The sequence below is a fragment of the Oncorhynchus mykiss genome, chromosome 31, assembly GCF_013265735.2.
Source record: "Oncorhynchus mykiss isolate Arlee chromosome 31, USDA_OmykA_1.1, whole genome shotgun sequence".
Lineage (NCBI taxonomy): Eukaryota > Metazoa > Chordata > Actinopteri > Salmoniformes > Salmonidae > Oncorhynchus > Oncorhynchus mykiss.
The window spans coordinates 21,445,295-21,461,377 of record NC_050571.1 but is presented as its reverse complement, the minus strand read 5'-3'; the positions used below and the strand labels follow the sequence as shown (position 1 = coordinate 21,461,377).

The 16,083-nt window shown below is 39.8% G+C and overlaps 1 protein-coding gene across 1 annotated transcript in view; it reads right to left on the bottom strand.

The window, feature by feature from the left end:
- The window catches only part of LOC110504767 (X-linked interleukin-1 receptor accessory protein-like 2), a 432,915-nt gene that overhangs the window by 87,665 nt on the left and 329,167 nt on the right, over positions 1–16,083 (bottom strand). The gene's annotated exons all lie outside the window — the stretch shown is intronic.

Here is a 16,083-nt window from a genome sequence, read left to right as displayed (position 1 = left end):
ACAGATGTACATTATATAAGATACAGTATTTAAAAGCTGGCTGCACCTCATGGTATAGGGTCAGCTGGAGTATCTTTAGTGAAATATTATGACATCAAACTCTCATGTCTACAGGTTGAGGGAGCATAACACACTCTTGTATTGGTGTATAGGTGACAGAACTACAGTGCCTTGCGAAAGTATTCGGCCCCCTTGAACTTTGCGACCTTTTGTCACATTTGAGGCTTCAAACATAAAGATATAAAACTGTATTTTTTTGTGAAGAATCAACAACAAGTGGGACACAATCATGAAGTGGAACGACATTTATTGGATATTTCAAAGTTTTTTAACAAATCAAAAACTGAAAAATTGGGCGTGCAAAATTATTCAGCCCCTTTACTTTCAGTGCAGCAAACTCTCTCCAGAAGTTCAGTGAGGATCTCTGAATGATCCAATGTTGACCTAAATGACTAATGATGATAAATACAATCCACCTGTGTGTAATCAAGTCTCCGTATAAATGCACCTGCACTGTGATAGTCTCAGAGGTCCGTTAAAAGCGCAGAGAGCATCATGAAGAACAAGGAACACACCAGGCAGGTCCGAGATACTGTTGTGAAGAAGTTTAAAGCCGGATTTGGATACAAAAAGATTTCCCAAGCTTTAAACATCCCAAGGAGCACTGTGCAAGCGATAATATTGAAATGGAAGGAGTATCAGACCACTGCAAATCTACCAAGACCTGGCCGTCCCTCTAAACTTTCAGCTCATACAAGGAGAAGACTGATCAGAGATGCAGCCAAGAGGCCCATGATCACTCTGGATGAACTGCAGAGATCTACAGCTGAGGTGGGAGACTCTGTCCATAGGACAACAATCAGTCGTATATTGCACAAATCTGGCCTTTATGGAAGAGTGGCAAGAAGAAAGCCATTTCTTAAATATATCCATAAAAAGTGTTGTTTAAAGTTTGCCACAAGTCACCTGGGAGACACACCAAACATGTGGAAGAAGGTGCTCTGGTCAGATGAAACCAAAATTGAACTTTTTGGCAACAATGCAAAACGTTATGTTTGGCGTAAAAGCAACACAGCTCATCACCCTGAACACACCATCCCCACTGTCAAACATGGTGGTGGCAGCATCATGGTTTGGGCCTGCTTTTCTTCAGCAGGGACAGGGAAGATGGTTAAAATTGATGGGAAGATGGATGGAGCCAAATACAGGACCATTCTGGAAGAAAACCTGATGGAGTCTGCAAAAGACCTGAGACTGGGACGGAGATTTGTCTTCCAACAAGACAATGATCCAAAACATAAAGCAAAATCTACAATGGAATGGTTAAAAAATAAACATATCCAGGTGTTAGAATGGCCAAGTCAAAGTCCAGACCTGAATCCAATCGAGAATCTGTGGAAAGAACTGAAAACTGCTGTTCACAAATGCTCTCCATCCAACCTCACTGAGCTCGGGCTGTTTTGCAAGGAGGAATGGGAAAAAATGTCAGTCTCTCGATGTGCAAAACTGATAGAGACATACCCCAAGCGACTTACAGCTGTAATCGCAGCAAAAGGTGGCGCTACAAAGTATTAACTTAAGGGGGCTGAATAATTTTGCACGCCCAATTTTTCAGTTTTTGATTTGTTAAAAAAGTTTGAAATATCCAATAAATGTCGTTACACTTCATAATTGTGTCCCACTTGTTGTTGATTCTTCACAAAAAAATACAGTTTTATATCTTTATGTTTGCAGCCTGATATGTGGCAAAAGGTCGCAAAGTTCAAGGGGGCCGAATACTTTCGCAAGGCACTGTATATAGGTGACAGAACTGTATAGGTTAATTGAACTGTATAGGTGACAGAACTGCATAGGTGACAGAACTATATAGGTGACAGAACTGTATAGGTGACAGAACTGTATAGGTGACAGAACTGTATAGGTGAATTGAACTGTATAGGTGAATTGAACTGTATAGGTGAATTGAACTGTATAGGTGACAGAACTGTATAGGTGACATAACTATATAGGTGACAGAACTTTATAGGTGACAGAACTGTATAGGTGACAGAACTATATAGGTGACAGAACTGTATAGGTGACAGAACTGTATAGGTGACAGAACTGTATAGGTGACATAACTTTATAGGTGACAGAACTGTATAGGTGACATAACTATATAGGTGACATAACTTTATAGGTGACAGAACTGTATAGGTGACAGAACTGTATAGGTGACAGAACTGTATAGGTGATAGAACTGTATAGGTGACAGAACTATATAGGTGACAAAACTGTATAGGTGACAGAACTGTGTACAGGGGGGAGAACAAGTATTTGATACACTGCCGATTTTGCAGGTTTTCCAACTTACAAAGCATGTGGAGGTCTGTAAATTTTATCATAGGTACACTTCAACTGTGAGAGACGGAATCTAAAACAAAAATCCAGAAAATCACATTGTATGATTTTTAAGTAATTAATTTGCATTTTATTGCATGACATAAGTATTTGATACATCAGAAATGCAGAACTAAATATTTGGTACAGAAACCTTTGTTTGCAATTACAGAGATCATACGTTTCCTGTAGTTCTTGACCAGGTTTGCACACACTGCAGCAGGGATTTTGGCCCACTCCTCCGTACGACCTTCTCCAGATCCTTCAGGTTTCGGGGCTGTCGCTGGGCAATACGGACTTTCAGCTCCCTCCAAAGATTTTTTATTGGGTTCAGGTCTGGAGACTGGCTAGGCCACTCCAGGTCCTTGAGATGCTTCTTACGGAGCCACTCCTTAGTTGCCCTGGCTGTGTGTTTCGGGTCGTTGTCATGATGGAAGACCCAGCCACGACCCATCTTCAATGCTCTTACTGAGGGAAGGAGGTTGTTGGCCAAGATCTCGCGATACATGGCCCCATCCATCCTCCCCTCAAAACGGTGCAGTCATCCTGTCCCCTTTGCAGAAAAGCATCCTCAAAGAATGATGTTTCCACCTCCATGCTTCATGGTTGGGATGGTGTTCTTGGGGTTGTACTCATTCTTCTTCTTCCTCCAAACACGGCGAGTGGAGTTTAGACCAAAAATCACTATTTTTGTCTCATCAGACCACATGACCTTCTCCCATTCCTCCTCTGGATCATCCAGATGGTCATTGGCAAACTTCAGACGGGTCTGGACATGCGCTGGCTTGAGCTGGGGGACCTTGCGAGCGCTGCAGGATTTTAATCCATGAGGGCGTAGTGTGTTACTAATGGTTTTCTTTGAGACTGTTGTCTCAGCTCTCTTCAGGTCATTGACCAGGTCCTGCTGTATAGTTCTGGGCTGATCCCTCACCTTCCTCATGATCATTGATGCCCCACGAGGTGAGATCTTGCATGGAGCCCCAGACCTAGGGTGATTGACCGTCATCTTGAACTTCTTCCATTTTCTAATAATTGCGCCAACAGTTGTTGCCTTCTCACCAAGCTGCTTGCCTATTGTCTTGTAGCCCATCCCAGCCTTGTGCAGGTCTACAATTTTATCCCTGATGTCCTTACACAGCTCTCTGGTCTTGGCCATTGTGGAGAGGTTGGAGTCTGTTTGATTGAGTGTGTGGACAGGTGTCTTTTATACAGGTAATGAGTTCAAACAGGTGCAGTTAATACAGGTAATGAGTGGAGAACAGGAGGGTTTCTTAAAGAAAAACTAACAGGTCTGTGAGAGCCGTAATTCTTACTGGTTGGTAGGGGATCAAATACTTATGTCATGCAATAAAATGCAAAAAAGCATTCTGTCACCTAAAAATCATACAATGTGATTTTCTGGATTTTTGGAAAAAAATTACAGACCTCTACATGCTTTGTAAGTAGGAAAACCCGCAAAATCGGCAGTGTATCAAATACTTGTTCTCCCCACTGTAGGTGACAGAACTGTATAGGTGAATTGAACTGTATAGGTGAATTGAACTGTATAGGTGACAGAACTGTACAGGTGACAGAACTATATAGGTGACAGAACTATATAGGTGACATAACTGTATAGGTGGCAGAACTGTATAGGTGACAGAACTGTATAGGTGACAGAACTATATAGGTGACAGAACTGTATAGGTGAATTGAACTGTATAGGTGAATTGAACTGTATAGGTGACAGAACTGTACAGGTGACAGAACTATATAGGTGACAGAACTATATAGGTGACATAACTGTATAGGTGGCAGAACTGTATAGGTGACAGAACTGTATAGGTGACAGAACTATATAGGTGACAGAACTGTATAGGTGAATTGAACTGTATAGGTGAATTGAACTGTATAGGTGACAGAACTGTATAGGTGAATTGAACTGTATAGGTGACATTACTATATAGGTGACAGAACTGTATTGGTGATAGAAATATATAGGCGATTGAACTGCCTGATAAACTCATTATATTCTAAGTTCTAAAATGCATGTCTTCTCTGTGTTAAAATGCATAATCTCTTTTGCCAGAGCATTAAACCAACATAAAAGAAACAACTTGTTAAAAGGAATAATTTCAGAACGTCGTCCCCACAGTGACCGTACGTACATATCCCAACCAGAAACCATGGATTACAGGCAACATCATCACTGAGCTAAAGGCTAGAGCTGCCACATTCAAGGAGTGGGACTCTAACCTGGAAGCTTATAAGAAATCCCGCAATGCCCTCCGACGAACCATCAAACATGCAAAGTGTCAATACAGGACTAAGATCGAATCGCACTACACCGGCTTCGACACTCGTCGGATGTGGCAGGGCTTGCAAACTATTACAGACTACAAAGGGAAGCACAGCTGAGAGCTACCCAGTGACATAAGCCTACCAGATAAGCTAAACTACTTCTATGCTCGCTTTGAGGCAAATAACACTGAAACACCCACGAGAGCACCGGCTGTTCCGGACGACTGTGTGATCACGCTCTCCACAGCCGATGTGAGTGAGACCTTCACACAGGTCAACATTCACAAGGCCGTAGGGCCAGACGGATTACCAGGACGTGTACTGCGAGCATGCGCTGACCAACTGGCAAATTTCTTCACTGACATTTTCAACCTCTCCCTCTCCGAGTCTGTAATATCAAAACATTTTAAGCAGACCACCATTGTCCCTGTGCCCAAGAACACTAAGGTAACTAAATGACTACCGATCGTAGCACTCACATCTGTAGCCATGAAGTGCTTTGAAAGGCTCGTCAAGGCTCACATCAATACCATTATCCCAGAAACCCTAGACCCACTCCAATTTCCATACCGCCCTAACAGATCCACAGATGATGCAATCTCTATTGCATTCCACACTGCCCTTTCCCACCTGGACAAAAGGAACGCCTATTTGAGAATACTATTCATTGACTACAGCACAGCGTTAAACACCATAGTGCCCTCAAAGCTCATCAATAAGTTAAGCACCCTGGGACTAAACACTCCCCTCTGCAACTGGATCCTAGACTTCCTGATGGGCCGTCCCCAGGTGATAAGGGTAGGTAACAACACACCCGCTACGCTGATCCTCAACACAGGGGCCCCTCAGGGTTACGTACTCAGTCCCCTCTTGTACTCCCTGTTCACTCATGACTGCACGGCCAGGCACGACTCCAACACCATCATTAAGTTTGCTGATGACTCAACAGTGGTAGGCCTGATCACCAACAACGACGAGACAGCCTATAGGGAGGAGGTCAGAGACCTGGCCGGGTGGTGCCAGGAAAACAACCTCTCCCTCAACGTGATCAAGACAAAGAAGATGATTGTGGACTACAGGAAATGGAGGACCGAGCACGTCCCCATTCCCATGGACGGGGCTGTAGTGGAGCAGGTTGAGAGCTTCAAGTTCTTTGGTGTCCATATCACACTAAACTAACATGGTCCAAGCACACCAAGACAGTCATGAAGAGGGAACGACAAAACCTATTCCCCCTCAAGAGACTGAAAAGATTTGGCATGGGTCCTCACATCCTCAAAAGGTTCTACATCTGCACCATCGAGAGCATCCTGATGGGTTGCATCACTGTCTGGTATAGCAACCACTCGGCCTCTGACTACAAGGCACTACAGAGGGTAATGCGTACGGCCCATTACATCACCGGGGCCAAGCTTCCTGCCATCCAGGACCTCTATACCAGGCGGTGTCAGAGGAAGGCCCCAAAAATTGTTGAAGACTCCAGCCAGCCTTGTCATAGACTCTTCTCTCTGCTACCACACGGCAAGTAGTACCGGAGCGCCAAGTCTAGGTCCAAGGGGCTTCTAAACAGCTTCTACCCCCAAGCCGTAAGACTCCTGAACATCTAATCAAATGACTATTTGCATTGCACCTCCCCCCTCTTTTACGCTGCTGCTACTCTCTATTATTATCGATGCATAGTCACTTTAATAACTCTGCCTACATGTACATATTACCTCAATTATCTCGATTAACCAGTGCCCCCGCACATTGACTCTGTACGGGTACCCCTTGTATACAGTTTCGCTATTATTATTTTATTACTGCTCTTTAACAACTTGTTACTTTTATTTCTTATTCTATTCATATGTTTTAAACTGCATTGTTGGTTAGGGGCTTGTAAGTAAGCATTTCACTGTAAGGTTTACACCTGCTGTATTTGGCGCATGTGACTAATAAAATTTGATTTGAAGTCTGAACTTTCAAAGCCAATTTAAACTGTCAGAATATTACCTATGGTTAATGTAATCCTTGTATAATACAAGACAAATGTGCAGCATGAAAAGCTTAAATCGCTGTTGCACTGCATATAAAAATGACTGTATTGAATATAAAGTGCAAAGTCGGTGAAAATATTGACTCCACATTCACTGTATACACAACCACTAATGATATAAAGAGCAATAAGGTTAGCTTGTTCTGCATATCTGGCAGAGTGCAGTTAACTCTATCCATTCACCAGGAGACTCAGAGTAACCTTCAACTCAAGGACAGAGAAAAAGATGGTAAGTTATGAATTTTATTTTATCTTTTTGGCCACCATTTAATTTGGTCTCTCCATTGTATGAGGGATGAAGCTGGGACCCCTCATCCATCTTGGGGAGGACAGCCGCAGCTTTAGCATTCAAATGAAAGCTATCATTCTTGTCAAGTAAGGAGCCAGAGAGAGCACACATGCCTGCAAACCCACAGCCACTTAATATTCTCCATCCGGCAGGACAACCCTCACTGGACGCCGGCCCTTCCCGGCCCCTCTGCAGCCCCTGGGCTCATGTAGGTCACCTCGTCCGGACCCCTATCTGCGGCAGCACCTTGCTCCTGAGAGCTCAGCCCCCTCAGCTCAGCGGCCCAAGAGATAACACTCCTACACATAAATGAAGTATTAACATATTGTATATGGCCATGCTTAGGCCTATTAATAATACTCTTCAAAGGGAATGCATCAAACAGTGTGGCTATGGTATGGGAATGTTCTGCTCATGCAGGCACAGTGAACTTGTTATTTACCACTGCAGTTTGGTACCACATCTGCAAATTCCCATGCAGAATTCTGCTCATGAACTTCAAAGTAAGCAACCCTGGGTTGCTCTGAGGAAAGTCCATATGATCATTGCTTTCTTTATCATAGTACTTAGCATGTTTTGCTTTTTAAAGGAGGGGTAAAATGATCAAATATTATGGCATTTAAGATCTAACAAATCATTTCCCATCCGGTTGCACTGTTTAGCACCCTGTCTGTTTCCATTCATGGATTTTCAGTGCTCCTGTTGCAATATTCAGTATGCTTGTTAATATCCACTTTGCAAATGAACTACAGCGAGATGCTGAGCTTTCATGTGTTGTAAATGGATTCAGAGTTACATTTTCATTGGAAATAACACTACTGGAGCAGGCTGTGAAATATTTCCTTCAGAGCAGTAACGTCTGTGATGTTTTCCAATGGCCATCTGAAAACATGCCAAAACATGCCAGCGTATTATCACAGGTACTTATTTCATAAGTAAAGTGGTCAGACGATATAGGATATCTCAAAGGAGAGGAATATAAAATACAGGTATTGGGTCTGTGTGAATGGTTCTCTGCTTTTAGAAGGTCAATTCATTAACCCTTCCATTGTTTAACACCCAATTTGAACTGCACATTTCCCAGTTACCCACTGATATGTGTAAAAGGACAAGTAGAAACATTGTGTTTTGGAGCTAAGACACAGAGTGAGCAGAGGCTGTGTTAGTGTCGCATGTGATAGTCTAATCAGAGCTGTGTATAATTTGAGAGTGTATTGAAACACATTGACACTGCTCATTGAACTTATTACTGCTTGACATACATATCGGGAATGATGTTTGTTGCTTGTTAATACATTATATATATATTTTTTGAAGACATACAGAGTCCCACTCCCCAACAGCAGTCTTAGCATCCTCTTGAGTGCAATTGCATCAGTAATGTGTAGTCTGAAGGTATTAGCACCCCTAATACCCATTTGGTTAGACCTACTAATACCCATGTAGTTAGACCTTCTAATATCCATTTAGTTAGGCCTACTAATATCCATTTAGTTAGACCTACTAATACCCATTTAGTTAGACCTACTAATACCCATTTAGTTAGACCTACTAATACTAATTTTATTGGGTTCAGCATTCAAATGTGCTTATTAGTGGCTGGTGTTACCTAATATGCTTCTATTGCATTTGTAGAAGTGGCAGGGGGAATACTTTGAAAGAGTTACAATGTTTCTGTCTTTGTCAGGTTATACAATCTGCTAGGATGGGATTTTACATCCACAGAGATCTAGAGAACAGCATATGTGCTTGTTTGATACAATCTTGCTACAGACATCAAAACACCAATGGACAAAAAACAACTTCTCCCAAATATGTCTACAAAGGTAACATTATGCTTTGCGAAATTTCTCCTCCTCAAGAATATATTACATAAAGTTCAACTACTGAATAGATCAACTTGCCTTTTTCTTGTTCCAACAATGTTCCAATACCGTGTGGACTTATTTTATCTCCCTTGTCTGACGTGTATCATTTAGACAATGGTTGAATATCAGCTCTGAGCGCATACAGAAACTCAGATAAAGCTCAACATCTCCAAAAGTTTTGAATCAAAGCTATTAAGATTTTTTTGCGGTCACCTGCTTTAGGCGAGGTATGATCACCCTTGACGAGTTGCTATGGAAATGAATCCCTTATCAACTTATAGAAGTGTCATTAAATAAATTAAAATCACATTCTCCAACCCCTCCAGTTATCTTGGATAATTACTTAATCTCTATTTGTGAGAGTGGCCCCTGGTCTCCTGTTGGACTGGGCTGTGGGGAGGTCTCCAGTGTGGATTGAGATAGTAATGAGGTCATTCCAGGCACTATGGGGGACTGGCTACTCCACAGGTGGGCGTAGCGCTCACATTCCATTAGGCCAAGCGTATGCACATTGCTCCTCACCAAATCCTAATCAGCTGCATTCAATGTCATTATCCTTTGATGTGAACACAAGCTGCTAACAGACAAACAAAATTACACGACACAAAATAAAACAAAGGTGAAGTGATTAGTAATGGTCAGTGTCCCTGTGAGAGAGAACTGCCCCAACCAGAGGCATCCAACCCACAACAAACTCAGCACCAGCACAACAACATTATAAAGCATCACCTCTGCAGAAGGATGTCTTCTTAATTTATTTGTTTAATACAAAATGTCACTACAACAAGAGGGGTACTTGTTTACACGTACAGCCAGTTTACAGATTATTCCTCAAGCATTACATATTCCAAGCAGAGGGCAAAATTGCCTTTAAAAGTCCAATGCAGCCATTTCAAAATAAATCTCAATATCAAATAATTTCTGGGTAACAATGAATTACCTTACTATGATTGTTTTCAATCATGAAGAAACAAAAATAGCTTCTTAGCAATCAAATTTCAATCAATCAATCAAATGTATTTATAAAGCCCTTTTTACATCAGCAGATGTCACAAAGTGCTGTACAGAAACCCAGCCTAAAACCCCAAACAGCAAGCAATGCAGATGTAGACGCAATAAAAAGGCAGGAACCTAGGAAGAAACCTAGAGAGGAGCCAGGCTCTGAGGGGTGGCCAGTCCTCTTCTGGCTGTGCCGGGTGGAAATTATAAGAGTAGATGGCCATTAAGGCCAGATTGTTCTTCAAGATGTTCAAACGTTCATAAATGACCAGCAGGGTCAAATAATAACCATAGTGGTTATAGAGGGTGCAACAGGTCTGTACCTCAGGAGTAAATGTCAGTTGTCTTTTCATAGCTGAGCAAAGGGCAATTTCTCAAGCAAGAATTTTGATAGAACTGTCTGGGAGTGGTCTGAGTGGGAAGGGGAAAACTGCACATGAGCTGTTATTGGCAGAGAGGTCTGGAACTGTCTTTCTTATTGGTCTATTAACTCATTCATTGCATGGTGATGTCACCATGGAAGGCCAAATCTCCATCCCACCAAAACAGGTTGCAATGTCAGGCGGCCTTTTCAAACAGCTCTTACACTAAAGGGCATTATCATAATTTTACAGAATTGTGTACAACCTCATAGTGTGGAAATGCATGTATATATAAAGCACAGGTAAAATCATGTATATATAAAACACAGGGAAATGCATGTATATATAAAACACAGGGGAAATGCATGTATATATAAAACACAGGTAAAAGCATGTATATATAAAACACAGGGAAAAGCATGTATATATAAAACACAGGGGAAATGCATGTATATATAAAACACAGGTAAAAGCATGTATTTATAAAACACAGGGGAAATGCATGTATATATAAAACACAGGGGAAATGCATGTATATATAAAACACAGGTAAAAGCATGTATATATAAAACACAGGGAAATGCATGTATATATAAAACACAGGTAAAAGCATGTATATATAAAACACAGGAAAATGCATGTATATATAAAACACAGGTAAAAGCATGTATATATAAAACACAGGTAAAAGCATGTATATATAAAACACAGGGAAATGCATGTATATATAAAACACAGGGAAAAGCATGTATATATAAAACACAGGTAAAAGCATGTATATATAAAACACAGGGAAATGCATGTATATATAAAACACAGGGAAATGCATGTATATATAAAACACAGGGAAATGCATGTATATATAAAACACAGGGAAAAGCATGTATATATAAAACACAGGTAAAAGCATGTATATATAAAACACAGGGAAATGCATGTATATATAAAACACAGGGAAATGCATGTATATATAAAACACAGGGAAATGCATGTATATATAAAACACAGGTAAAAGCATGTATATATAAAACACAGGGAAATGCATGTATATATAAAACACAGGGAAATGCATGTATATATAAAACACAGGAAAATGCATGTATATATAAAACACAGGTAAAAGCATGTATATATAAAACACAGGGAAATGCATGTATATATAAAACACAGGGAAATGCATGTATATATAAAACACAGGTAAAAGCATGTATATATAAAACACAGGTAAAAGCATGTATATATAAAACACAGGTAAAAGCATGTATATATAAAACACAGGAAAATGCATGTATATATAAAACACAGGAAAATGCATGTATATATAAAACACAGGTAAAAGCATGTATATATAAAACACAGGGAAATGCATGTATATATAAAACACAGGGAAATGCATGTATATATAAAACACAGGGAAATGCATGTATATATAAAACACAGGGAAATGCATGTATATATAAAACACAGGTGAAAGCATGTATATATAAAACACAGGTAAAAGCATGTATATATAAAACACAGGTAAAAGCATGTATTTATAAAACACAGGGGAAATGCATGTATATATAAAACACAGGGGAAATGCATGTATATATAAAACACAGGTAAAAGCATGTATATATAAAACACAGGGAAATGCATGTATATATAAAACACAGGTAAAAGCATGTATATATAAAACACAGGAAAATGCATGTATATATAAAACACAGGTAAAAGCATGTATATATAAAACACAGGTAAAAGCATGTATATATAAAACACAGGGAAATGCATGTATATATAAAACACAGGGAAAAGCATGTATATATAAAACACAGGTAAAAGCATGTATATATAAAACACAGGGAAATGCATGTATATATAAAACACAGGGAAATGCATGTATATATAAAACACAGGGAAATGCATGTATATATAAAACACAGGGAAAAGCATGTATATATAAAACACAGGTAAAAGCATGTATATATAAAACACAGGGAAATGCATGTATATATAAAACACAGGGAAATGCATGTATATATAAAACACAGGGAAATGCATGTATATATAAAACACAGGTAAAAGCATGTATATATAAAACACAGGGAAATGCATGTATATATAAAACACAGGGAAATGCATGTATATATAAAACACAGGAAAATGCATGTATATATAAAACACAGGTAAAAGCATGTATATATAAAACACAGGGAAATGCATGTATATATAAAACACAGGGAAATGCATGTATATATAAAACACAGGTAAAAGCATGTATATATAAAACACAGGTAAAAGCATGTATATATAAAACACAGGGAAATGCATGTATATATAAAACACAGGGAAATGCATGTATATATAAAACACAGGTAAAAGCATGTATATATAAAACACAGGGAAATGCATGTATATATAAAACACAGGGAAATGCATGTATATATAAAACACAGGAAAATGCATGTATATATAAAACACAGGTAAAAGCATGTATATATAAAACACAGGTAAAAGCATGTATATATAAAACACAGGTAAAAGCATGTATATATAAAACACAGGAAAATGCATGTATATATAAAACACAGGAAAATGCATGTATATATAAAACACAGGGAAATGCATGTATATATAAAACACAGGGAAATGCATGTATATATAAAACACAGGAAAATGCATGTATATATAAAACACAGGGAAATGCATGTATATATAAAACACAGGGAAATGCATGTATATATAAAACACAGGGAAATGCATGTATATATAAAACACAGGTGAAAGCATGTATATATAAAACACAGGGAAATGCATGTATATATAAAACACAGGGAAATGCATGTATATATAAAACACAGGTAAAAGCATGTATTTATAAAACACAGGGAAATGCATGTATATATAAAACACAGGGAAATGCATGTATATATAAAACACAGGGGGAAAGCATGTTTTTGACTGTACTGGGCCTCTCTTTCAGAGATTAAAAGAGATTGAACTGATGTTCCTTGGTTGATGTGATGCGAACTCCTGCTTGCTTCTTCGTTTTAATTAGCAGAAGTATCATTATTACCTGGGTCAAGTAGCTAGTGATCAAAAGGCAGTTATTGATTATAAAAAGGATTACCTTGGAGGTTTAGGGGCCTTGTGTGACTAAGCTTGTGTTGTCCTACAGTAAGTATTTAAGCTGTAAGGGAGAGCTGTGACATGGCAAACAACAGAGGTCAAAAGATCATGTGATCACAGAGCCACACCCACACCATAGATGTTTTCACACCAATACCAAATAGATGATCACACTGTTACATCTATCAGAAGATACAGCACACACTTACTGTATGTGGATATGATTCACATGATAAAATATACAATATGTATGTGTATAGCTAGGGTTGCAAGATTTGGGTCACTTTCCCAAAGTATTCCAGAAATCCTGGTCAGTGGATTCAGGATTTCCATCTTATTACCTCCTGATTCTGGTAAATCTTGGAACAGGGATTTCAGGAAAACCTGGGAATTCTGGGAACGTTTCCAGAATTTGACAAACTTACAGTATATAATGTAGCCTTAAATGTTCACTGACTATGTGAACTGACTCTGGTCCTTAGATATGGTCACCCAGCAATGACCTGTTAATATTTTATGAAGCTCTCCATCACATACTATGAAAACTCAACCAATCAATAAAGCTTTATTTGGCGAGACGTTTAGTTGAATGCATGCATGGAGAGAGCAACGAATGGGCAAGCATACCTTCGGGACATCTTAATGACTAACTGAAGATGCCACGAACTACTGTATGTAGCTGACAGTTACATGGATTCACTACACAGTCCTCTACCTGTATCTCTGAGGAGTACTGTACATCTCTGTGGATAAAACAGAAGGGACTGTCATAGTCATTTCTCCATAAGCATGGGTTTTGTCAGCACTTAATTTAAGAGTTTGAAAGCACGAGATGGGAAGCATACAGCTTCAACGGGCTAGTTCAAGTACTGTAGGATTCCATGATGATATTGGGAGATTAATATCTATCTCTCTCTCTCTCTCTCTCTCTCTCTCTCTCTCTCTCTGAAATGATTGTAAATCTCCATCTTGTTCTTGCTCATTTTATTTCCCTAACTCATCATCTCTTTCTCTCCTTTCATTTTCTCTCTCCCACCCTCTCTGAAAAAATTATACATCTAAATGGACTAACAAGTTAAATTCATATTTCTTTAGCCTGTAAAACATTCATTTTTACTCTGGTCTGTGCTACTAGGAATCTCAACATCATGTTTGTGAAGCCATCATTAAACATTGTACAAAGTCGGAGCAACATTATTTAGATTTCATAAGACAAAGAACTACGTGTCTCTCAGCATTTTTAACTACAACCCTTGCTAGGGCAATGCTCATCATACACAACAAACAACTCTTGCTAGGGACAATGCTCATCATACACAACAAACAACTCTTGCTAGGGACAATGCTCATCATTCACAACAAACAACTCTTGCTAGGGCAATGCTCATCATACACAACAAACAACTCTTGCTAGGGACAATGCTCATCATACACAACAAACAACTCTTGCTAGGGACAATGCTCATCATTCACAACAAACAACTCTTGCTAGGGCAATGCTCATCATACACAACAAACAACTCTTGCTAGGGACAATGCTCATCATTCACAACAAACAACTCTTGCTAGGGACAATGCTCATCATACACAACAAACAACTCTTGCTAGGGACAATGCTCATTATACACAACAAACAACTCTTGCTAGGGACAATGCTCATCATTCACAACAAACAACTCTTGCTAGGGCAATGCTCATCATACACAACAAACAACTCTTGCTAGGGACAATGCTCATTATACACAACAAACAACTCTTGCTAGGGACAATGCTCATCATACACAACAAACAACTCTTGCTAGGACAATGCTCATCATACACAACAAACAACTCTTGCTAGGGCAATGCTCATCATACACAACAAACAACTCTTGCTAGGGACAATGCTCATTATACACAACAAACAACCAAAGTGTATTGAATGAGTAAATATAATGACATCTACTATAGTCATAACCACTTCCTCTCCTCTTCATACTACTACCATGTCCTCTCCCCTTCATACTACTACCATGTCCTCTCCCCTTCATACTACTACCATGTCCTCTCCCAATCATACTACTACCATGTCCTCTCCCCTTCATACTACTACCATGTCCTCTCCTCTTCATACTACTACCATGTCCTCTCCCCTTCATACTACTACCATGTCCTCTCCCCTTCATACTACTACCATGTCCTCTCCCAATCATACTACTACCATGTCCTCTCCCCTTCATACTACCACCATGTCCTCTCCTCTTCATACTACTACCATGTCCTCTCCCCTTCATACTACTACCATGTCCTCTCCCCTTCATACTACTACCATGTCCTCTCCCCTTCATACTACTACCATGTCCTCTCCCCTTCATACTACTACCATGTCCTCTCCCCTTCATACTACCACCATGTCCTCTCCTCTTCATACTACTACCATGTCCTCTCCCAATCATACTACTACCATGTCCTCTCCCCTTCATACTACTACCATGTCCTCTCCCAATCATACTACTACCATGTCCTCTCCCCTTCATACTACCACCATGTCCTCTCCTCTTCATACTACTACCATGTCCTCTCCCCTTCATACTACTACCATGTCCTCTCCCCTTCATACTACTACCATGTCCTCTCCCCTTCATACTACTACCATGTCCTCTCCCCTTCATACTACCACCATGTCCTCTCCCCTTCATACTACTACCATGTCCTCTCCTCTTCATACTACTACCATGTCCTCTCCCCTTCATACTACTACCATGTCCTCTCCCCTTC